Source organism: Neolamprologus brichardi, chromosome 8, assembly GCF_056152115.1.
Source record: "Neolamprologus brichardi isolate AB-2024 chromosome 8, ASM5615211v1, whole genome shotgun sequence".
In the NCBI taxonomy this organism is placed as follows: domain Eukaryota; kingdom Metazoa; phylum Chordata; class Actinopteri; order Cichliformes; family Cichlidae; genus Neolamprologus; species Neolamprologus brichardi.
Window position 1 is genome coordinate 17,336,891 of NC_142111.1, and position 23,721 is coordinate 17,360,611.

At 39.9% G+C, this 23,721-nt stretch overlaps 1 protein-coding gene across 1 annotated transcript in view; it reads right to left on the minus strand.

The window, feature by feature from the left end:
* The window catches only part of chst15b (carbohydrate (N-acetylgalactosamine 4-sulfate 6-O) sulfotransferase 15b), a 42,293-nt gene extending 35,824 nt beyond the window's left edge, over positions 1–6,469 (minus strand). Inside the window, exon 1 of the mRNA XM_006791066.3 lies at positions 6,226–6,469. The gene's annotated coding sequence lies outside the window, so the exon portion shown is untranslated. The remainder of the gene's footprint in view (positions 1–6,225) is intronic.
* Between the last annotated feature and the right edge of the window lie 17,252 nt (positions 6,470–23,721).

Here is a 23,721-nt window from a genome sequence, read left to right on the forward strand (position 1 = left end):
TGTAGTAGCTTATAATTTTTTTTATTGATTGCTTTAAATTTGCAAGGAACCAGAGACAAACCACTGTTTGACTAGCAAACCTTTGTGACTTATGGGATTACACCAAAAAGAAGATGAAGCATGTGACTTGCCATTAAACTTCCCATTGTTTACTGGAGCCAAATGCATTTTGCATGCAAGTCATTCACTTGATAAAGCATGTCCGTCAGCATGGTAGCTTAATCACTGGATACTCAGCACAATGACAAACAGCCTCAGTCCACCACTTCACACAGACAACATCTTCTGGAGTGGTTGCTCCTCCACCGCGACATAAATCCTCTCCTCTGATTCACTAGTCTCATCAGGAATACATAACATGACTTCATTGGAGGATCCATCTATCACTGGGCACCCTGCACGCACCGTTAGTTTCAAAGTCCAACTCCCACACTAAAACACAGCCAGAATGCAGCCGGATACTGTTTCTAGTACAGATCATTCAGTCATACACCGAAGCCCGCTGTCACTTAGACGCAAGCTTACAAAAACACCAGTCTGTTTATGAAAATTTACAAAGGCAACAAAGGATTTCCTGTGACAGGCGAGAAGCTGAAGACGACATCTTTAAGAGCCGACGTCTCTTTTGATAGACTGCTTGAATGGCCTAAGACTTTTAAATAGGCATAGAGAACAACACAGCTTCTGACAGCCGGTTTGTTTACGGTGACGCAAAGAGCTCTTTTGCATACTAATGAGATACATGTATGTTTCCACTAAAGTCTGCGAGATGTGCAGTCTTCACGGGACATAGAATTCGTTGAATGATAAAGCTCTGACAAATATATAAAGTCTTCAAATTACTTGTTTTGCTCAAACATTGAAAACACAAAAAAATATTCAGTTTTAAATTAGAGAAAATCTTTGAATACAGAAAATAAAAAGAAGGTGGAAGTTTTTTGTTTTGTTGACAATATTCTGTTGACATAAGGGGAGGGTAAACACTTCACAGATTTTGAGGGTTTTCAACACTGACCAGAAATCTCTTAGCCAAGTGGGTGTCTAACCCACAAAGATTAGTTTTCAAAACAAAACTGCTCTGCGGCCGTGAGTACAGTTTATGAATGCACATTGCAGGAAGACAGGTATTATAGGGTTTTTCCACTGTGGTGGGTTTAGTCACACCAAACTATGCCATGAGCGACTGCGAGCAACTGAGACGCCCTGGCTCAGTGCAACTTTTCACCTTGATGTGTTGTTGTGTGACAGTGGAAAACAACAGCGAGGACCAAGACACGTGCCGACCTTTTCATCTCGCTATGGCTGCTTCTTTTCATACGATTCTCCCACGCAAAACTCCGTAACTGACCAAACAGTACAGAATCTGTACTACGCTGCATTTCTGATGATGCCTTCACAGCATCCTTTAAAAGGAAAACGTGGATGTGTCAGTATGCATCAACAGTAGCACAACGGGGCTCCAATGACACTGAAAATCTCTAATAGGAAAAATCACACAGATATCTAAAATTGGAAAAGCAGAATTCAAACTAAACAGAACTGAAACTATTTAAGCAAGAGGTGAATACTAAATATGGACATTTTCAAAAATGTAAGTTTCTCTCTAATCCTCAGAGCAGACTCATAGACCCTGAGGACACAGCTTAACTGAAAAGACATCATGTTGTGGGAGTGGGAGGGGTTCGTATTGCTGAGGGTTGATTACATACTGAATCTACAGCATGCAACATGCAGCCAGTGCTGGAGAAAACAAAGGTTTGGTAAAAAGCGTGAAAGGAGGGTGAAAACTTGACAGATTTTCTTTCATATTTTGATATGTCCAATGATCGGTGCACCAGTGAAAACTTGATATAAAGCATCCTGCAGCAGTGGTTGAAAAAGAAACAAGACAGAGGTCAGATGCTTCACTTGTGAAACACAGTGGTGCTACAGGATGGAAAAAGGCCATGTAAGAGAACAAAATGGGTGCCAGTTATCAGAGCAGGGCTGGAATGCATGAGTCACTGAGAAAAAGAAAGCTATGTGTTCAATATCAAAAGCACTGATCTATGGTGTGGTGTGAGGTACAATTTTGAGGAAGCCAAGTGAAACAGTAACCCTAAACCACACGATTGCATTTTACACAAAACATGCAGATACAGGATGTGCAGAGAGTATGCAACACACCCGATGCTGACGTTTACCGACATGCAGTGTGCTCTCTTTCCCAGTGCAATCAGGGCACCTTTGCTTACAAACCCTGCTTTACTTGCCTGATGTACAACGATACTGTCCATGCTTCCTTATCATTTAAAGCTAGATCAAATGTTCAGGGCCCAGCATAACAGACTGAGAACACAAACAAGCCTGCACAAGCTGTAAACAGCCACAATCTCTCCAGCATTCAGAAGTACAGTGCTTCAGTGCATTTTACAGACGAGTCCTCAGTGATGCGTGAGAAAGATAACAGGAGGGGAGAAGAATTACTGAAACTGTTGGACAGATTGTTTTTTTCTTTAAATAACTACTAAAATCTGAACAGAAAGTCGGGTAGTTGGCTTCCCTTGACCACCAGGGAAAAAATGCCACAGGGTCTGATCAGAGGCTTTTGGGATGAGACAGAGCTGCTCTGGGACACACTGTTGCCCCATCTGGTGCAAAATGTCCCAGACGAGTTCTCACTGAAAACAAAGAAATGTGGGGCAAAAAGAAGCTGGCAGGAAGACAAACCATGCACCAGTGTTCATTAATACTTCCGCTTTCTAGTTCATTTTGATAAATCATGACACCGCCAGGGCCTCGGCAGAATATGAAAACGTTTCAAGATTTATGGACTGGATTATCCCAGTGAAAATTACACCTAAATTAAAACTGCATGAATAAACAAACGCACCGACGTGGCAAATGCATGTGACACTAAATGCACAATGGCACGATTCACATGAAAGTCTTCACTTCTCTCTGCTAATAAAAGCTGCCCCACTGCACAAAACACTTGGGTTCATCTTGTGCACTTGCACTAATCCGGTGTGTAATTCATCCTTCGTCCAAACATTGGGATACGTTTCATCACTGTCAGTGTCTAATGACTTTAAATCCATGACTCTGAAGAGACCACAGCCCTTTGCCTATTTTCTTTTAAATTCTCTATGGTAATTGTAATGGTAAAGGTCACTTAAATTGAATTCCTATAGACTGCATCTGCTGTGTCTATTGCATCCCCTTCTCCTGAGAAAATTCCAACAAAGATAGGTTAGCATTTCTTCTTTATCAAACTTACAATATATAACAGCCTATAGCTTGGGTGTAGTTTATAAAACTACATCCTTGGAAATATAGTTAAAGTTGGACTTTGTCATTTGCTCAACAGAATGCTTGATTTTGAATACATAAAAAAATCATTAGGAAAAACAAACCCTGCTTAAACAGCTTTAGCTTGTTATTTACATTCCTGTGATCTATACAAATCTCATATCAACTTAAATGAACTCGGCCCCTTTTGCAAGATTCTTGGTAAAAGTAGACTTGGAGCCAGGCAACATGCATTATTCATGGACTAAACGGTGGGTTGAAAAACAAAGGAAAACGCACAACTCACCACTGCAGTGAACAAAGATAGGGCTGAAAAAGAGAGCTGCAAAGTTCAGGACAAGCAGCTTCCACTTCATAACCAGCAGAAAAATCGTTTGCATCAAGTCTGAGCCATCGATTTTGTAAATGAGATATAGACACGTAACGGTTTGGAGATGACACATTTTAAGCCGCAAGTTTTTTTTTTTTATCATAAGTTCTGCATTTTGGCCATTGGCATCACTTCCACTCCTTGCTCAGATGTCATGGGCGGGAAGTGGAAGTGACTCTTTACCCATGATGAGGAGTCACTTGTCAGTCATTTATGGGGTAACAACTTGTCATAGTCATTTTCTGCTTATCATGTGCTGCAATAACCCTTAGGGAGTGAGAACGTGTTGGCAATAAATATGGCTTGAAACTTGTTTCAAGGCCAAAAATAAAGAAATGTATACAAAAGAAAAGTATACTGAGGTCATAAATCAGGAGAAAAGTAGGGTTATTTTCTCTTAAAGTTCTGTCTTCTTGGCTTCTGCTGATCTGCTCATGTATTCCCCATCGTTTTTCAGAACCCGAGGCATCTTTTACATACAGACTGTGGTCTGCTTAGCAATAAGATGATCGCCACGTCATATTTATATGCATTTTTCTGCCGACGTGATGTTTCACATCCTTATCCTTTCTGTGAAAGAAGCCTGATCATCTTCAGGACTGGAGAAAAACCAGTGTTTGAAGCTGTTAATCCCGCTGTGCTCACATTTACACGTAATCAAAGCCTCATTGAAAAAAATCTTTCTTCTCATACTTGACAGAAATATTATTCATTCATAGCTCTGCTTCTTCAAGTTGCGAAATGAATGCCTCATCAGCCCAGTATGACGCTACACCAGTCAGAAGTTTGATATGATAGATCAACTTGGGCTGGCCAGAGTAATCCATCAAAGTGCTTCAGTCAGTCCAGAAATCTGTTGTGGGTAGAAATCTTTTAAAAAGAGCTCAAACAAAAACAGTGAGGCTGCTAGAGGCCACGCACGCTACCCTCAGCCGAGGCATTTAAATCATTTTAATCATCCATCCCACTCACTGTATAATAATATACTGCAGTGAGAAAGAGAATCCCCACCACACTTACGCCTACGACTCGGCTTCCCACATAGACTGTGTCAACTTACAAACAGCTACACATCCTGGCACAGACACACACACACACTGTATATGTCCTGCCGCGCCATATAAACAACATGACATGATATATATAAGCTTTAACAATAAGTGTTCTTTATGGATGATAGCAATTATTAATTTCATCACTGGTTGTTCTTTAATTTATTTTTTGAATGAGTGCTTAGTAGTTCATGATATGTAATTAAAAAAAGATGACGTCTTCACATTGCTTGCACAGTTAACTGCCCTTAAAACCCACAAATATGAGATGTACGGTGACACAAATCATTTAAGTTGATGGTCGCTATAGAATGCGTGGCATTTCTGCTTGATAAATGTCTCAGCTCTTTAAACACTTCATTAATTCCCTGGCATTCATCTAATCAATGAACTGCTCCAGCCAGCACTAGTGCTCTTGACAGATTTCCCATCACCTCTGCATTGTCCTGCTACTTAAGTGCTCTTTCGCCGATTAAGTTCTCTCAGCGTTTGAGACCACTGCAGCCACTGTGCTACCTGTGCTCAATTAAAAGCTCAATTACAGTAATTAAAATCCCTTGTAGTAGCTATAGTGCACATTAACTTAACCAAGCCGAAAGTTAAGGGGGAAGGAGGTTAAAGTGAGGTGATTCACACCGAGGGGCATGTGTCAGCCACTAACCAAGCACATCACATGACTCCATAAAGCACCAGCATATTCTGATTTAAATGTCTACCTCCTGCAAATTCTTTCAGGCAGTTAAAGATAAATGTGCAGGTGTTTTCAGATCCTGCTTGACTGTGAGGTGCGCCTTTACGCGCAATCTCAAAAAGATGCCGTCTCCCTCCCAAACACCCCCCGGTCACGCTGGCTTCGCGGCAGGCATCAGTGGTCGGTCTGGTGTTGTTGGACAAAGAGAGGACCGCTCGGTCCCTCTAGAGGCTTTCCCTGCTCTCATTGGTCAGCAGGAAATCCTTTTGTTTGGTCTCTCACGGTTGAAAATCCTGCATCTCATGAATGGAAGCCACATTTTCTCGCAGGAAATGTGACCAAAGACCTCGTTGTGGTTACTTTAGAATAAAAGCGACCGCTTCACTGATTGCGACTTGAATAAGATTTCCTCGATAGTTTTGCGAATGATCTCCACGATGTTCGCCTACGATTGGCGCTCTTGTCGGTAACTCTCAGGAGCGGCGGCTCTCTCCGCCGCTTTAAAATGAGTCAAATCTTGTGTTTGATTAGAATACATAGTGACCTATTCATTCCCTTAAGGGAGAGCGGGCGCCTCTGCGCTGAAAGGAGTCCGTTATACTTATGATGTCTCCGTAGCTATACACTGTGCGCGCACAGTCAAATCAGCCATAAACTTTTCCATTTCTGCACCCGCTCTCTTCAGACACACAGCCAGAGAAGCGAGTGCATAAACTATTTTGAACTGGCGCAGACAACAGGTTTCACAGCAGAAAACTGATGTTAAAAAAGGTTAAACAGCCGTGAAAATACAGCAGGCTGCTGTGTGAAATAAAACCTACCATGAGTTTCTTTATTGGAGCCGGCAGCGCTCCCACGTCCGGTCGGATCAAACAACTTCTCATAGCCGGCTCATATTCCCTGGTCAGTGGTCACGAGATTTAAAGGCATTTGTAAATCCATGCAATTGTTCTGTTTTCTTCTTCTGTTTCTTTCCTTCACGGGCGGTTACATGAGAACAAGTTAAAGCATGCAAGCCAGGCTGTGTGACAGTCTTTCTTTCGCTTCTGCCTCTTGCTCAGGCTCCCGACGCGAACAGTGGGAGTCAGTCTCTCTCTCTCTCTCTCTCTCCCTCCCTCTCTCTCTCTCTCTCTCTCTCTCTCTCTCTCAGCCACTCTTTGGTGTTGTGTGGTGCTTGGGTGAGAAGTCAAACGGATGACACGCGGGTTTCCTAAGAAGAAATGTAGAAATCAGTTCTAACTGTGAAGTCTGGGACCTTCAGCAGAAATTCACAGAAAGGAAGGGATGACCCTGCAAAGACTCATCACTATTGTGTTATAAATAAGCGGACACCAACAAAATAAATTTGAAATAGAAATTGTTTAGATTTCCAAAGTTACTTACTATAATTTTCAATGTAACATGAAATGTACAAATAATAACGTAAAAGACGATTTAAAGAAGAATTCAAAACACAACTATTTAAATAACTTAATGGCAGAGGTGGTTCTGCCGGGATCTTCTTTGTCTTTACATGCCAAAAATCCATGATGTATTTGCTGTGGTGGCACTTGGGAAATAAGAGAGCATCTGAAATGACCTGCTAGACTGGAGAGGACATGTTTATTTTCAAAACAATGCCCTACACCACGCAGACTGGTTATAAAGTATTGATATAAATACTAGCTTTTCTGCTCTGCTGCTCGTGTCCTAAATCCAACGAACTAAGTTAACAAATGTGACATCAAAGTAAACAAAAGAAATGATGCGATGCTAGACAAAGTTATCCTATTCAAGTGCCTCTTCCCCAAGGCGGGTTCTCTAACTAGGTTCATTATGAGTGATTTACATCAGCAAGTGTAAGCATGTTTAGATTACTATGAATTTCAAAAAAATAATCAGTGTTTTTTAATCCAACTGAAATATATAAATATGTATAAATAAAATATACCCTAAGAATAAAAAGAAAAATAATTAAATGGCTTACTCTAGAAATGGCAAGAGTAGTTCTAGTAGTTAGCACATTTCCCTTTTAGACCTAAATCCCTGGTTTGATTCTGGGAGGCGACACAAGCATCCAGTGTAAAATATGTGACAGGTGGATCGATCTGTGGTGACCCTTGGGAAATAACCCAGAATCTGAAATTGCCTTCTTCACTAGAAACAGCCAACACCATAAGACCACGCTCACTGTTTATGAAGTGATAATACTGTAAAAATAGTCTGATCATACTAGGCTGCTCATCCAGCTAATTTAACTAACTAGCTTTCCATGATGCACTGAGCGTTTCTCCTTCATTTATCTCTTTTCACACTCTGTCTGTTTATACACCACTGCTTTATTTAATCATTAGAAATAATTAAACTCTTTCCTACAGTTTCCCTTTTGTCCTGTTTCTCTCTGCTCTCTTCTCTTTTCCCTTCATCCCCCAAACTGTTAAAAGAGAGTTTTTCCTTCCCACTGTTGCCAAGTGTTTGCTTATAGGGGATCATGTGATTGTGGATGGTTCTTTTGAATTATGTAGGGTTTCTTCTACCTTGCAATATAAACCACCTCAAAGCAGTTATTGGAGTCAGATGGGAGGTAAATTGTCTGGTACTTATATAGCATCTTTCATTCACCCAACCACACTCATTCATTTATCTGACACGATGCTAACTAACATGATAACAAATGCATCAGGGACAACTCAGGGTTTAGTATCGTGCCCGAGGACCGGAGGAGGTCGGGGTCAACCCATCCACCTTCCGATTGTTAGATCGATTGCATGAGCCATGACTGCCCCTAGGTCAAGGTTCTGCTATTGAGAGCTGTAGTTTAAAGTTTGTCCATCCTAATTATTGGCTAGAATAAACATTATAAAATGTAAAATAACTATTTATCCCGGTAAATGTGTTTATACAGTCAGCAAATGCCAAAAGATTAAAAACGACAACGAGATGTGGTGGCCATAAATTCTATAGTCACATAGAGCAGAGTGTACATTGAAAGGTTTTTTTTTTCAGTACCATGATAGTTCTATTATAAAGTGTTATAAAGCAGATTTACACGGAAAACCATTTTGCTATTGCTGCTGAATAATAAAGACTGTATAAATGAACCAAAAAAAATAATTAAGAAATGCAGTTGCTGAAATGTCCACTTGAGGCAAGATTACAAAGGCAAATCTGTCCCCACAGAGTCTCATGAAAAAAAAGGCCCAAATTTGTCTTATCCAGCTTCCTTATTCATTAATTTATATGAATAAGGAAGCTGGATAAATATTACCTGATGATTTATGGGATTAAATAAGTGTGCACTTCTTCCTACTCCTTTTCGATATGTAAACCAAATCAGAATAGGTGGAGCAATTTTGGAGTGTATGTAATGGGAACATGTGAAATAACCAAGTCTAGATTATGTAGGTTACTCGTGCCAGCTCTGCATCTTAAGAAAAGGGCAAAAAGTTTATGTTTTCCATATTTCCGAGTCTATAAAACACAATGGAAGTACATGGATTTACTTTGAGGTTTAGACATTGCACTGATGAAAAATTTCAGGCTTGTTCTGATGGGTTTTTTCCATTTATTTTCCTATAACCTAACAAATAAAAACGGGTTCTAAAGAAAATGTGAAAGCACATATTTGTTAACATGTTTAAATATTGCATTGGCATAAACCAACAGGGACAAAAAGCAGCGAGAAACTGATTGTGCAAAATGTTTTGATCTTTTGATGAGATTTTTATGAAATATTATTGTAGTAAATAACATAGAAGTGGAATAGTAATCATAGTAGTGAAAATAATGTGTTATAAAGCATCATAAACCTGCTACTGTTCTATTCATCACTGGACTGCTGTGAGGCTTTTTATCTTCAGAGACGGGAGTGACAGTGTGTAAAATGGGATGCCTTTAAACAACAGCATTCTGTTTTCCCCAAAGAAAAACGAATATAGCATAATACACTTACTTTTTAAAAAAAAAAAAACACAAAGACCACAAGTGACACATTCATGTTCTTGGGCTTATTTATTTAATTATTTTTAATCTTGGTGTTTCAAGAACAAGCGTGCATTCTTATATGATGAAGACCAACAGGGAGATGCAATCTCAGCCAGAGATGTGGGAGATGATTCATCGTGACGCATCTGGAGGATTCAAAGCTAAACGGGTAATAGCTTGACTGTGGTGACCGTACAGCACATGGACACAATTCTGCAAGCAGCTGGGTGGTGGTGGTGGTGGGGTTCCAGTTAAGAGAGCTCTCAGCTGGAAAATGTGTCGTCTCATATCATGTTTCAGTGATGCTGTCGTAATTCTGTAACTGCTGTCACTGAGTCAGCAATCACATCATCATCGCAATCATTGCACTGGATACCATTAAGCCTTCAGACGCTGTCTTCCACATGCTGGTTTCATAAGCTTCCAACGTCCATTACTGCTAATAGACAAGATACCCAATAGGTGTTATAGATTTTCAAGAATTTCATCTTCTCGCAATATGAATTTTTTCCTGACAGCTGGCTGCATTTCAGTCATGGATAATATTAATGTAATCCACTACTGAGACCAACAACATGATGACGATGATTATGAGGAAGGTGGTAGGGCTGTTCTTTTTTCTTCAGAAAGTCATCCAGAGCACATGAGTCACCCCACCTATCAGAAACTGCCTCCACTTTGTTTATGCCTGGTGGAAATCAGAGAAAAAAGGAAACAGATGCAAAAAAAAAAAAAACCAGCTGGTTTTTGTTTGTTTTATCTTCCTGTGTTTTTTTTTTTTTGTGTTTTAGAAAATTGCATTTCTAAGTTTATTTTGTGTGTTAGGTCACATGTAACTCAAAATATGTGCGTTCATTTGCAAGCAGCTTTTTCTTCGAGCTAGTTCAAGTACTGAATGGCAAGGTATTCGTACCACAACCTGATGTAATTCAGTTTGTCAGTGGTATTCGATTTATTATTTCATCACACACATCCCAGGGTTGCTTTTTTAAAATATGGCTTGCCAAAGATCAAAGTGCTAATTTTTGCCAGCGTTGCTAGAAATGACTAGCTCCTTTATAAGCATTAACATGTCACTGCAATATTCAATCATCAGTGGGGCAGTGGAAAGCAGTATCTTTAAACCTTCAAATTTGATCAAAGGACTACAAAATATTCCATGAATTCAAGTTCTCTTCATATATTTTCAAAATTGGAGCCAAGGTAGATCAAATTGAAAAGCTTCTTTTTTGCAGTTTAGTCGAATATAACTTTGTTACACTTTCTGCTTCAGGTGTGCAGTAGTTCAGTACCTGTCACACTTGGATTGAGATGAGAACATTTCTTCTATCCCAGTTTAACTAAACTCAACAAAGAGTCTCTCAACAGAGCGACACGCTTCACGGTTTGTCTGTTAAATATCTACCGTTGAGTCAATCTGTGACCCGCAGCACTACCAAATCTTAACATGGTCTCTTTTGTATTCTGCATAATAGGAAGGGTTTAATTTGTTGCAAAGAACTCAACAGGACAGACAGATGAGATTTGAAGCAGAGGCTTTTGCGCAAGCCTGTTGGTGAGAGGGGGTGGAAATGATGTCTGATAAAATCATGAGTCATGATAATTGAAGGATAAATGCTGAGCTCATGCATAAATGATTGGGTTTCCATTGAATACAGTCTGTTTCCAGTATTGGTCATGAAAGGGGGGGGGGGGGGGGGGGGGGTAAACTGTGTTTATTTCGTGCTCTGTGAAGATGTGTTTGTTGCTAAGTCTGGTTTAAACTCCAATGGGGTCAGGCAACTTCTGCCATGCCGTTCTTTCCAGCCTGCGCATTACTCATCTCTTTCATTTCACGTTGTGTGAGTGAAGGCTGAGCAGTGATTACAGCCTGACCCTGGTGATATGTGTGCGCTGTTCAGCACCAATATGAGGACTAAACAAAGACCCTGGGATGCAATTTCAAAGATTGAATAATGATTTTATTATTCCTCAGTGACAGTCGTGCCCTCAGGCATTATGTTTTTGAGTTGGTAGTCCCATTCACAAAAAGGCAGTATTTCTTTACTCAACACAAACATTCATTTGGACTCAAGGGTGAACTGATTAGAGTTTGATTTCGTAAAAGGTTTAACTCAGGAATTCGTTTTAAAAATGTTTCATACAAATGCCTCATAGCTAGAATGATAAAAGGTCAAACCTCAACCTCACACTGACACACACTGAATCTTCAGCAAATTTCTCATTACGCTAATCTTTGGTGGACACCTATTAAGGTCCTCCCTATTAAAAGCTTCACAAGCCACTTTGTTAGGTACACCTGTTCAGTTACTACACAGGCATCTAATCAGCCGATCACATGGCAGCAACTTGCATGGTCAAGATGATGTGCTGAAGTTCAAATAAGTATCAGAATGGAGAAGAAATGTGATTTAAGTGCAAGATAGGGTGGTCTGAGTATTTCAAAAACTGTTGATCTACTGTACTGGGATTTTCCCACACAACCAACTTGAAAAAGAAAAAAAAGAAAATATTCAGTGAGTAGCAGTTTCCTGGGTGAAAATGTTGTGTTGATGCTAGACGTCAGTTGAAAAAGGCCAGACTGCTTCAAGCTGATTGGAAGCAGAAGAGCATCTCTGAACGCTGAATTGAAGCTACAATTTACATTATTTCAGCAAAAATGGACAGTAGAAGATTGGAAGAATGTGGCCAAGTTATGCAGCAGAGCATCTCTGAATGCACACGTCAAACCTTGAAGTAGATGTGCTACAGCAGCAGAAGACCACATCAGATGTAAGCTGAGAACAAGAAGCTGGACCTGCAGTTTGATTAGGCTCACCAAACTGGGCAGGAGAACACTGGAAAAACCTTAGCTGTCTCCATTTCTGTGACAACATTCAATTGGTAGGGCCAAAACTTGGTGTAAACAACACAAAGGCATGGATCCATCTCGCCTTATATTAATGGCTCAGGCTGCTGCTGCTGCTGTAATAGCATGGTTGATATTTTACACACCACGACCTAGCTGAGTATTGTTGCTGTCCACGTCTATCCCTTTATGAGCACAGTGGAATCATCTTCTGCTGGCTGCTTCCAGCACAATAACGCACCATGTCACAAAGCGCAAATCATCTCAAACTGTTCCTTGAACATTAAAATGAGCACACTGTATTTGATATGCCTCCACAGTCACCAGACCTCTATCCAAGCACCTTTTGGATGTGGTGGAACAGGCGATTTGTATGTTTTAAGCACAATGTTGAATCTATGTTACCAAGAATGAGGGCAGTTTTGAAGGCAAAACGATGTTCAATTTGGCTACTAGCAAAGTGTAGCTAATAAAGTGAATTATATGTCGTACACTGCAATAAAATTTGTAGTGCTGTCACCGTTAATCTCATTAAAATGACGTTAACGCCATAACCGCATTAACACGGCAAATCTCCGTTAGCGAGTTAGCGCAGATCGCCCCATGCCCTGCACGGCGCTAACGTGTTAACAAGCTAACCATGCTGACGCGTTGACGCCATGCAACCCAGCTCACAGGCCGATCCGCGCTAACTCGCTAACGGAGATTTGCCGCGTTAATGCAGTTATGGCGTCAACGTCATTTTAACAAGATTAAGCTTTAAAAATTTGTCATTTTGCTGAAAACCCACAGTCATTAGGGTTAATCAGTATTGGACTTTAGACTAGTATGTCCAAAGTCCATTATATATATAAAGTATTACCCCAGAATATATTTGTTTATAATTATTTGTTAACAATAAGACAGATGATGAGCAACAGTAGCCTAAGTAAATTAGGTGACGCCTATCTTCTTTGAAGTTATTGTAATTTTCCATTCTAAGCATGTAACACCCCTAACTATTCAACCACTTACATCTTTTCAAAATCTTTTTGATGTAATGTAAATAAAATTAATAAAATCAATTTGCTAATCTTTTCCCAATACCTTCTGCCTTCCCTACCCTTCCTGTGGCCACAGCTCTATTCCTTACTATTCAAAAGATTCCCCAAACATTGCCAATCTTTAAAAATAGGTCAGAAATAAATAGTTTCCATTTTTTAAAGTAATCTTTTCCTAACCTTAACCTCACAGTGGGCCTCAGTGTCTCTTTATCTCCACCATACACCCTGGCAATCTCCCTAAAACTTGCATGTGGCACAAAATGAAGCATATTCTTAATTTAGAAAATGTTCCTGCTTTCCTGAACACCGTCCAACAGCTGAGATTACATTGCCCTCTAACTCTGTTTGGTTAAAAACAACCCGACTTGATTTGATTTGGTGGAAGGCAATGTTGTACACTCTTATAAGGCTTTCCAGAAGATGATGTTTGTGTCAAGTTGGCTCACTGATGTGTTTTAGCAGTTTTTGAACAATAATTATGGTCTATGGCAGAGAGGAACCGTAGGATTTTCCTGATGTTTTTCACATCTTACGGCAAGTTATCAAAGTCACAGTCTGCAAGTGATCACTTTTCTCAGACCTGTTAAAGATAAAAGAGAATTTAATAACTTGTTTTTTTAAGTGTGGTTTTTCATGTTTGGGTTTTTCTTGTAGACTTTTAAACGACCTCTTCAGTGATGTATACTGGAAAGTGCTTTGGATCAAGACCATGTGAATAAATCACAGAAAATCCCCTAATGGCTTTGCACAGAATGGGGGAACAGTTGATGATTTTCTCAGGAAGCAGGGTTTTTTCTGTGGTCAGATGACTAAAGCTGATGTGGACCCATAGCCCAGATCAAAAGAACAAATATTACAGCATGTTTTAATCTGCTTTATGCTTGCTAAATCATTTGATTCAGCAATCGCAGGGAGACATCTGTACCTGACACCGCAGTGAACGTTGCTGCCTCAGCACTTCACTAAACCAGGACTTTGGGCCAAAGCTGCCACAGTGCATTGTCTTCGTCATACGTCTTTGTGCATTAGGAGGCTGCTCCTTTTGAATCATCAAATGAATGGAAAAATGTAATATATCTGTTGCAGTACTCAATAAATTGCATCATGTGTTAACTGAGCTGAGCAAAAAGAGTCACTGCAGGGAAAACAGACAGATTTTCTTAAAATACATGTTTGATTTATGAGCGCCTGTTTGTTTGTCTAGTAGAAAGACCATTTTTTCAGGAGGAGGACATTTCTCTGGAGAGGGCCAATAGAGAAAATCCTGCAGTGCTGAACAGGATCCCATACATCAGTTTAGCAGGCAGGGTCATCACCCATTGTTTTTTTATAACAACACAACACACTTCCAGAAATACATACACAGAAATGAATTCCACGTGTGTCAGAATAACCTCATGCAGGCTGAAGAGGTTGTTTTTTTTGACATTATGACTGCAGTTATCACTTGGAAAAGATAATTAAATGGCATTTGTTTAATTAATTAATGCTTATGATTTTTTTATGCCTCTGCTTTCACCTTTAGGAAGAGGGGACGAGGTCCTTGTTTAGATTCTGCACTGGAGTGCTGTGAGTTGTTGAGTTGACTCATTTTTAATGTTGTTTTAATGTTATGGAGTCTTGAGCATTTAACCGGACAAAATAAGGAAAATTAAGACAACATATGAAGAAAAAGTGTAAAACATTACAATCAATCCAAAGAAGCTTTAAACAAGAACCACTGCACCTCACTTTAAAAGTGTTTTGCTTCAAAATAAAGTGATAGCACAAAAACCGTGGTAGTCACATATCACAAAGACACACTGATTCATTTAAAAGGTTTCAGCGAGGTGAATAGAAACGGTCTAATTGTCTCCATCTTAACCTTGAGCCCATTCTCTTTCAAGACTGACTGTATGTTTGCAGAAAGCACTGAAATAATACACCCGAGGTTGGAACGTACAAACAGTGCAGATAGCACTCAGTATGAAAGTCTGTGGAAGGAAATATAACGTCCCTTTTCTCTTCCATTTATCATTCATACATCATGAGATGTATTTGCATACATGTACACTCAATGACCGCGTTATTAGCTATATCTAATTAGTACCGTATTCAACCCCTTCGAAAACTCTCCCTATTCCACCACATCCCTAAGGTGGCTTGTTGGATTGACATAATGTGACCGTGGAGGCAGTTTTAGTGCAGTGGACTCATATGGGGTGGCTGTGGCTCAGGTGGTAGAGCAGCTCAGCTACTGATCGGAAGGTTGGTGGTTCAATCCTTGGCTTCCCCAGTCTGCATGCCAAATATCCTTGGGCAAGATACTTACCCCAAGTTGCCCTCCGATGCGTTCATCGGAGTGTGAATGTAGTTTAGTTTGCACTTGTGTTTAGAAGTGCTTGTATGAATGGGTACTCCGGGAGAGTAGAAAAGCACTATATAAGAATCAGTCCATTTACCATTATCCTATTTCATGTTGTTTATAATAAATTCTGATCCTGCCATCTGAATGATCTGGACTCATCAGACCAGGCAATGTTTTTGCAGTCTTCTGTTGTTCAATTCTGTTGAGCCTGCAAGTCATAGCTCCAGCTTCCTGTTCGTAGGAGTGGCAGCCAGTGTGGTCTCCTGCATAACTTGGTTCTAAACCCATGACTGTACAAAAGACAAGTGGTTAGTTGAGTTACTGTTGCCTTCCAGAAGCGTTCTGGCTATTCTCCTCTGACCTCTGACATCAACAAACTATTTTATGCCCAGAGAACTTCCGCTCGCTGGATATTTTTTCTTTTGGATCCTTCTCTATAATCCCTAGAAATCCCAACAGAACTGCTGTTTCTGAAATACTCAGACTAGCCCATCTGGTACCAACCAGGCCACGTTCAAAGTCACCCTAATCACTTTTGTCCTCCTCTCTGATGATCAGTTTGAACTTCAGCAGGTGGTTTTGAGCAGCTGAACAAGCGTGTCTAATAAAGTTGGAAATCAGTTTATAAAAGATCATTTTTCATAATAACTGTGAACAGGAACCTTTTAATAAAATGTCAATGTTATTGGCAGTATCAGTTGTGCAGGTTATTGCTGGGACTCTGCATTTCCACATGTTGTAATAAAAGATTAACTCTATTTTTGTGGGCAGGAAATTCTTTCACTATCACCCTTGTGTCTTCCAAAATTTAAACATGCCAGATGATGTGAAACAAACATCACTGGTTTGGCACTGAAGATTTTAATGAGCCAACAAAGGAATTCAAATAGCAACTCAGACAAAAACATGAACTGGAAAATGGCTGGAGGACAATGGAGGTACATATAAGTTTTTTTTCCTCATTTGCATCTTCTGGGGATTTAATGAGGTTTAGAAAGGCACCATCATGTAAATAAACTGTAGACACTAAGGTGGCAATGATGAAGTAATTATTACAAAGTAATGGAAACACGTCAATCAGATCCACATTATTTTCAGGCACTGGCTAAGCATCTTTCTTCACTTGTCTGACAGTCAATGGCAACCCCATTCTTGCTGGTTCGGTAACCAAAGACACGGCTTGAGGAGCATATTTCTGTAGTGTTTATGTCTGAAATGAGTGAGACCACAGAGCTCTTTTGAAGTATTATGAATTCTGCACTGCATCGCGGTGTGCCAGAGCATGGATGCACATGTTATTATTCATTCAGCTCACTTCAACTCTTTTCCTCAGTGTTTCAGATGCACAATGAGGGGTGTGCGCATGTGTGTGTTCTTCTTCATATGAAGCAGTTTGGTTGTGTATCTTCACCGTTGCATACTTTTGTCCTTATGTAGGAATTCATGCTGAGGACCTGCAGTCTCAAACCCACATTTTTGTCTTGTCATTGTTGTCAGTGGCACTGCAGCTGTGCGGCTGTTTCTGCCAATCAATATCAATTTTCATCCAAATAAGTGTGATTAGAGCTGATTAGACAAGCACAAGGCTTTACTGATGTTCTGGTTATAGACCAAACACAAATAATTAGTTTAACCCAAAAGATTTAAACTCTGCATTACATGATAGGATGAATGTAACATGTTACAACAGTGTGATCACGTTTGTCTTCACATATGACAACACGGGGGTTTTGGTGGGTTAACAAAGCAGAGAGCACACAGAGATGCTCGAGCCGTGGCCAAAGGCAGCTATTTCATATATCAACGGCTGCTCGTGGAAGCTAAATTGGATTCCACAGCTCTGTAATCATCAGAACTTTTCAAAGAGCACAAGGTCATAAAGCCTGTAAATTTGTCAAGGAAAATGTAATGCACAGATTGAGCAGGAAGACAACTTCCATTAAGGAGGATTTTGTATAGTTAAGAAGCACAGCCATGAATAAAACTGGACAACCTCAGGGAAACAAAACAGCCAATAAGAAGATTGTTTATTCACTGATGATCATTTTTTTTAAACAATTGAACTTCTGATACAAGAGCCAGTATAATTGTCTACAGCTTGAAAGGCAACCTTTATTCTTCAACACAGGGCAAATTCTCTTAGATAAGCCTTTTTGTCATATCTTTAACTAGTCTTGAGAAATAGTTCTCGAGGCTTCCTGAAAGATATTCAAAGCTTTTCTATGAATGGTGGGTGCCTGTTATTCCTTTCTCTGACAAAATGATCCCATGTTGCTTTAATGATAGTGTTATTGAATGGATAGTGTTCCTTTATGTTTATTTCTATCCAGCTATGCTTTTCCTGCTTTGCCAGTGTTTATGGATCGCTGTCACGCTGAAAAACGAAGCCTTTGCAATCAGATGATTTCCACATGGCATAGTGGATAAAAATCTGATAATACTTTGCTCTGTTCATCATTCCATCAATTTTGAAAGATTCTTACACTACTGACTAAAATGTAGACCTAAACCAGGGCAGATCTACCACAGGGTTTTACAGATGACTCACAGTTTTACCTCTCATATGATCTCCTCTGTACATATTGATGAATTCAACCAAAAATGTCAAATTTGCATTCCTCACTCTATAAGACCTGTTGCCACTGATTTCCAGGCTCTTTTTAATTTGGCATTTCTCAACCTTTTGTTCTGTTTAACTTTCTTAATAATGGTTTCTTGACAGTCACCCTTCCAGTGAGACCATTTCTGATGAGGCTTCATAGATGAATCAACTGAAAGTCCAGCTGTATCTCTAAGGTGCTGTGTCAGATCTTTGGATTGGATGTGGCTTTTGGATTCTGTTCACCTGGTGCAGATAGTTTTTTGTTTCCTCCTCCATTTGTTAGTTTTACTCACACCGTGACCAAGTATGCCTAGTTTTGGTTTATTAATCTTTAGGAATCACCTTGTTGGTGCAAAAATACCACTTCATACCTGCAGAACTGTGTTATCTTTGACATTTTTGTACATTCAACTGAAAAAATAGGTTCAAATTAAATGTTTTTGCAACAGTCAGGCAAGTGCATACGATAATAAAATTACAAGACTCCTTGGAAAAACAAGAAATAAATGAGGAGTTGCCCCATACTGTACAAATATTTAAAACATACATTTGTCTTAACTTAATGTGAAACATCAGTTGAGCATTTTGAAATTGCTTTTGTTGTACTTAATTTTACTTTTTTGTATTGACATTTTTTTACTGATAAGTGAGCCCATTCTAATATCTAGGGCGTCAAATTTAGTAGTTAAAACTGCTGCTGTTTCGGGTATAAACACAAGATTTCCTTTATAGCTAATCCCTTATTGCTGGAAGAAAATGAGACCACAATTAATTATATTCTTACACAAACCACGATCACTTCTTAAACCTCACCAAGTACTTTTGGTACCTATCCCTAAAAAAGAAAGGAAAAAAAGACTTAAAAATTGGTACTAGTACACTTCTCCACTCCCCCATTCCAAGATTTTCACTCTCCAAGATTGTGTTAAACAGTCTGGTTAAAAAATCGACTGCCCTCTCTCCTAGACATCTCCATATCTCTACTGGTATGTCATCTGAATCCACTGCATTTCCACTTCTAATCATTGTCATAGCTGCCTCACTTCTGCCTTGCAAATACGCTACACTTCCTGATTCACTAACTATTCTCCATCTGCATTCCTTTTAATCAGCCAATGAAATTAATCTGTATTTATTCCAGACTCATAGTCCATAGTCTTTTCTCTTATTTTCCTGATTCGTGAACTCCTTAAAGTACTCCTTCAACTTTCTCAGTACTCTCTGTTCATTCCTTAGCACAGGAGTCGGCAACCTGCGGCTTTAGTCCTTATAGTGCGGCTCCGCGTGGTTTGGGAAAATAAATTAGAAGTATTTAGCTGAAGTGTATTTTATTTATGTTAGTTCTTTTTTAACTTGTAGTTCTAAATTGGAAGATTATTGTGATATTGAAATATAAAAACAAAATTATATTTTATTATTTTGTTCATCGCTCAAAATAAGCGTCACACTCGCGGAAGCCGGTATGCCTGCCGAAACGCCGTGCATTTATCGAGACTTTCAACCCCTGGTAGGCCAATTATGGATCTTCGGATCCACATTATGTCAGCAGCTGTTCTCCACCGTGAACTATGTTAAAAACAAACACGGCTCACGGCTCACAGATGACAGCTTACAGTCCTGCGTAAAGATGAAAGCCCCGATTTGCAGACGCTGTACGCAGAGGTTCAGGAGCAGAAGTTCCATTGTAAACATATCACGGCAGACCCGACGATGTTTCCATGAACACGCTTTTCAGCATCTCTTTATTGACCACTTTTCACACACAGTTGCTGACGCATACAGCCGGCTGTAGCTTTTCAGCTCACAGCCTGACACACACCAACACAACAGCATAGATAGCACAGACGTTAAGGCGGCGAGGCATGATTGCCGGTGCCGCTCAGGTGTGTCCGACTCCCCTGCAGTGGCACTGCAGACCACGCCCGCCACACACATTAACCAGGTAAAATACATATTTAGGCAGAATTTTGCAAATATCTATTTTTCATTTTTCAGCAGCATAGTGCTTTTTTTCCAGTTATTTTTTAAAAGTCAGGTCAAGGCTCCAAAAGCCCAAAGGCGATATAACAGTTTTTGTTTGCTACATGGATCATTTTAGTTCAGCAGGGTGTCAGCAGAGTTCAAAATGTGTTAATTACATAAATAAAATGTAATTTTCTCTGTAGCACTTCAGGTATTTCATAAGCAAGACACCTTAGTTGTTCACACAAAGCATAAAGGTAAAAAAACAATATATACAGTGTTATCTTCATTTTAGATGTCAAAAATTATTTGAGGCTTCCAGTGTTTTCTTTTGTGTGGAAACCAAATGTCCAAATGGCTCTTTGGGTGTTAAAGGTTGCTGACCCCTGCCTTAGCACATTTCCAACTGTGTTTTTAACCACCCCAACCTGTTGTCCATCCTTTTGAGCTCAATCTCTCTGTCTAGTCAATTAATACAAGTCCTTTTCTCCTTCCATACTGTCAAACCTCACACACAACTCCCTAAAAGTCTACATCTCTCTTTGCAGTGTACCTAACTTCCCAGTACTCCTGTCTAAATTCTTTATCTCCATGACCATCCCACCTTTTCTTTACTAACCTCTTCCTTTGAATACTTTCCTGTACTTCCTCATTCCACCAACAAGTCTCCCTGTCCTCTTCTCTCCATCCAGATGATACATCAAATACCTTCTTGGCAGTTTCCCTCACCACTTCAGTGGTATTTTCCCAGTCATCTGTTAACTCTTCCCTAACACCCAGAGTCTGTCTCATCTCCTCTCTAAACTCTGCAATATATAAAACTTTCATCCTTTAATTATTGCCTCTACCTTCACTTGCTCCCTGTTCTTGATTTTCATACTTATCCCAACAGACAGTTACCTTATGCTGCCGAGCCACCTTCACCCCTGACACCACCTTGCAGTCTCCTGTCTCCTTCAGATTGCCCCTTCGCCATATAATATTCTTGAAATCTGTGTTGACCACAGCCTTTTCAATGCTTTATGCAAAATCCACTACCACCTATTCTTCAATATTCCTCTCCTTAACACCATACCTATCCAACACCTTCTCATCACCCCTCTAATCGCTACAGATCCATTGAAGTCAGCTCCAATCACCACTCTCACCCTGGGGACACTCTAGCACTTCATCCAACTTACTCCAGAATTCCTCTTTTGCTTTTAACTCACAACCTGTGGGGCTCAGACACTGACAACATTCAACATCACCTCTAGTATTTCTAACTTCAAACTCATGATCCTGTCTGACACTCTCTTCATCTCCTCAGTGCCCTTTATGTACTCTTCCTCCAAGATTACCCCTACTCAATTTCAGCAGCTTGAATTTACTTCCAGTGCTCCTGGCCTTGTTTCCCTTCCACCTGGTATTTTGTACAGACAATGTATCTACCTTCATTCTCTCCTCCATATCAGCGGAGACCATCCTATCAATGACCCAAAAACTATTCAAGAAATATCTGTCTACTAACCCACTATGATTTGTTTTTGCTCTCTGAAACATTTACCATTTCAGTATTTGAATTAAACATGGTAAAAACAAATGAAAGGTGATATGGGTCATCTAAATGACAGACTGTGGGCTTTCATGGAGACATATACTGCAACTTTAGACTACGAGGTTAATGTTTTGAGAAAATGTACCTATTCATATGTGCACAAGAACCAAAGTAAGCCTCTGTGGAAAAGATTAGTTGGTTTGTATTACTGGAATTACATCCTGCTGGACTTGCCTTGTGGGATCTGTCAAATGTTATTCTGTTAGAGAGATATAGAGGTCTGTGTATCCATTTCTGCTGTCAAATCATTTGGATGTGACTGTGTTTATCCCAGGTTGGAGAAATGGAAAAGGAAGATATCGTCTAGCTGGCTCCACTCCTCTGGTCTGAAGTGGGAACACAGGTGAGTAAATCTCCATCAGAGTAGTAGTGGCTGAGTCATAATGGCCATGAGACTGATGGTGGTGGGATTAAATCGAATGGCTGGTATCCAGTGTACTGTCTGTCTGGCCGTGTTTCACAAACTGCAATTCGTCAGTCACACACAGATGCTCCATCCAGGTGCTAGCCTGTGTTCTTCTGCCAGTGGAGTGACTTCACATTCTCCATTAACAGTGAATCCCTTTCATTCACCACTGGAAGAATGTAGAAGGAGGGGAGGATAAAGTGGACATAGAGTACCCATCACATGAATTTGGCAAAATTGAGTATTATGCTCACATATAAACTGGAAAACTGAACAAATTTCACCGTATTGGGTTTATGAGGATTAAGAGGATTCTGGCTGCAGGAAATGATTGTTTTCATTAAAGGTCCTCTGCGTAATATTCAGGAAGCCATTAGGGCTCAAGCTGCTTGAAGCGTGTATTTGCATCCCTTGAGCATAACATAACCGCCTGGCTGGATAGTTTTAACTACATTTCTTTTTTCTTAGCTTACTTGAAAATGAACACAAATTCCTAGCTACCCAGCCCAAAAGCTAGCTGGCTAACATCGGTCGGTTGTTTGAGGACATTAATGGTCAAGTGCTCCATTCTGTAAGCTGACCTTACCTAGTGTTACCTCACCGCTGGAAAGCAAAAGTGAGACATTAATGCAAAGTGCCTGGGAGGAAATAGAAAAATGTCACTGAAAAGAACACGTGAAAAGCACAAGCAGACTCTTTAATGGTCCATCTGTTCACAATTTAGACATAAACTGATTAATCACTTGGTCTTTTTACTATGACACATCTTCAAATTGCTTTTTCAGCTAGCTAGATCTGAAAGATGTTGAACATCTTTATAGCTTCTCTCCTCTCATCATTTCAGTAAAGTTTAAAAATTTGTCTAGGTTAAAAATACAGAATTAATTCCAAGACAGGATTTTCTCAGACAGATCTTATTCCCTGCTGGGGATCACATTTAAATAGAGCACAAATTAAAAACCACCACAGGGGTTTGTTTCTTATCGCCACAAATGACTTGTTTCATTTTGACATTGTGCTCTTATTTTGAGTCAGAATGAGTAATGCGAAGATAAGAATTCATGAACGCTGCACGGAGAGCTGTCTGTAATCTTCATATCAATGATTCCTCTCTCCTACAAATTCCCCCGCACACCCACCTCCTCTCAGCCGAACATTATTGTGATGGCTTGCTGTTTCACGCTCATTCAGGTGTCGTAGCAGCCGCACTCACAGCAGCAGTACACAGTCTGCTGAGTGAAACAGACGTGGGCACACATCCAAGGTCATTATTCGCCTCCAAGTTGCTGTTTCCTAAATACAGGTTTCTGCACCGAGTTAAACTTATTGCCACCATCACTCTTTGTTAATTAATGGGTGCTTTAGCTCACAGCTTGGTAAGATACACAGTTGATCGCATCTATTATGATTTCTAGAAATTAAACTGGAATGAAAACAACTTTTAAGTTAACAGAAACTAAAATAAAATTCCAACTGAAGACTGGACATTACCAAAAATGGCTTTGCTTATATGGTGCAGAGTGCTTTAGCTTCACCTTGAAGGATCTAG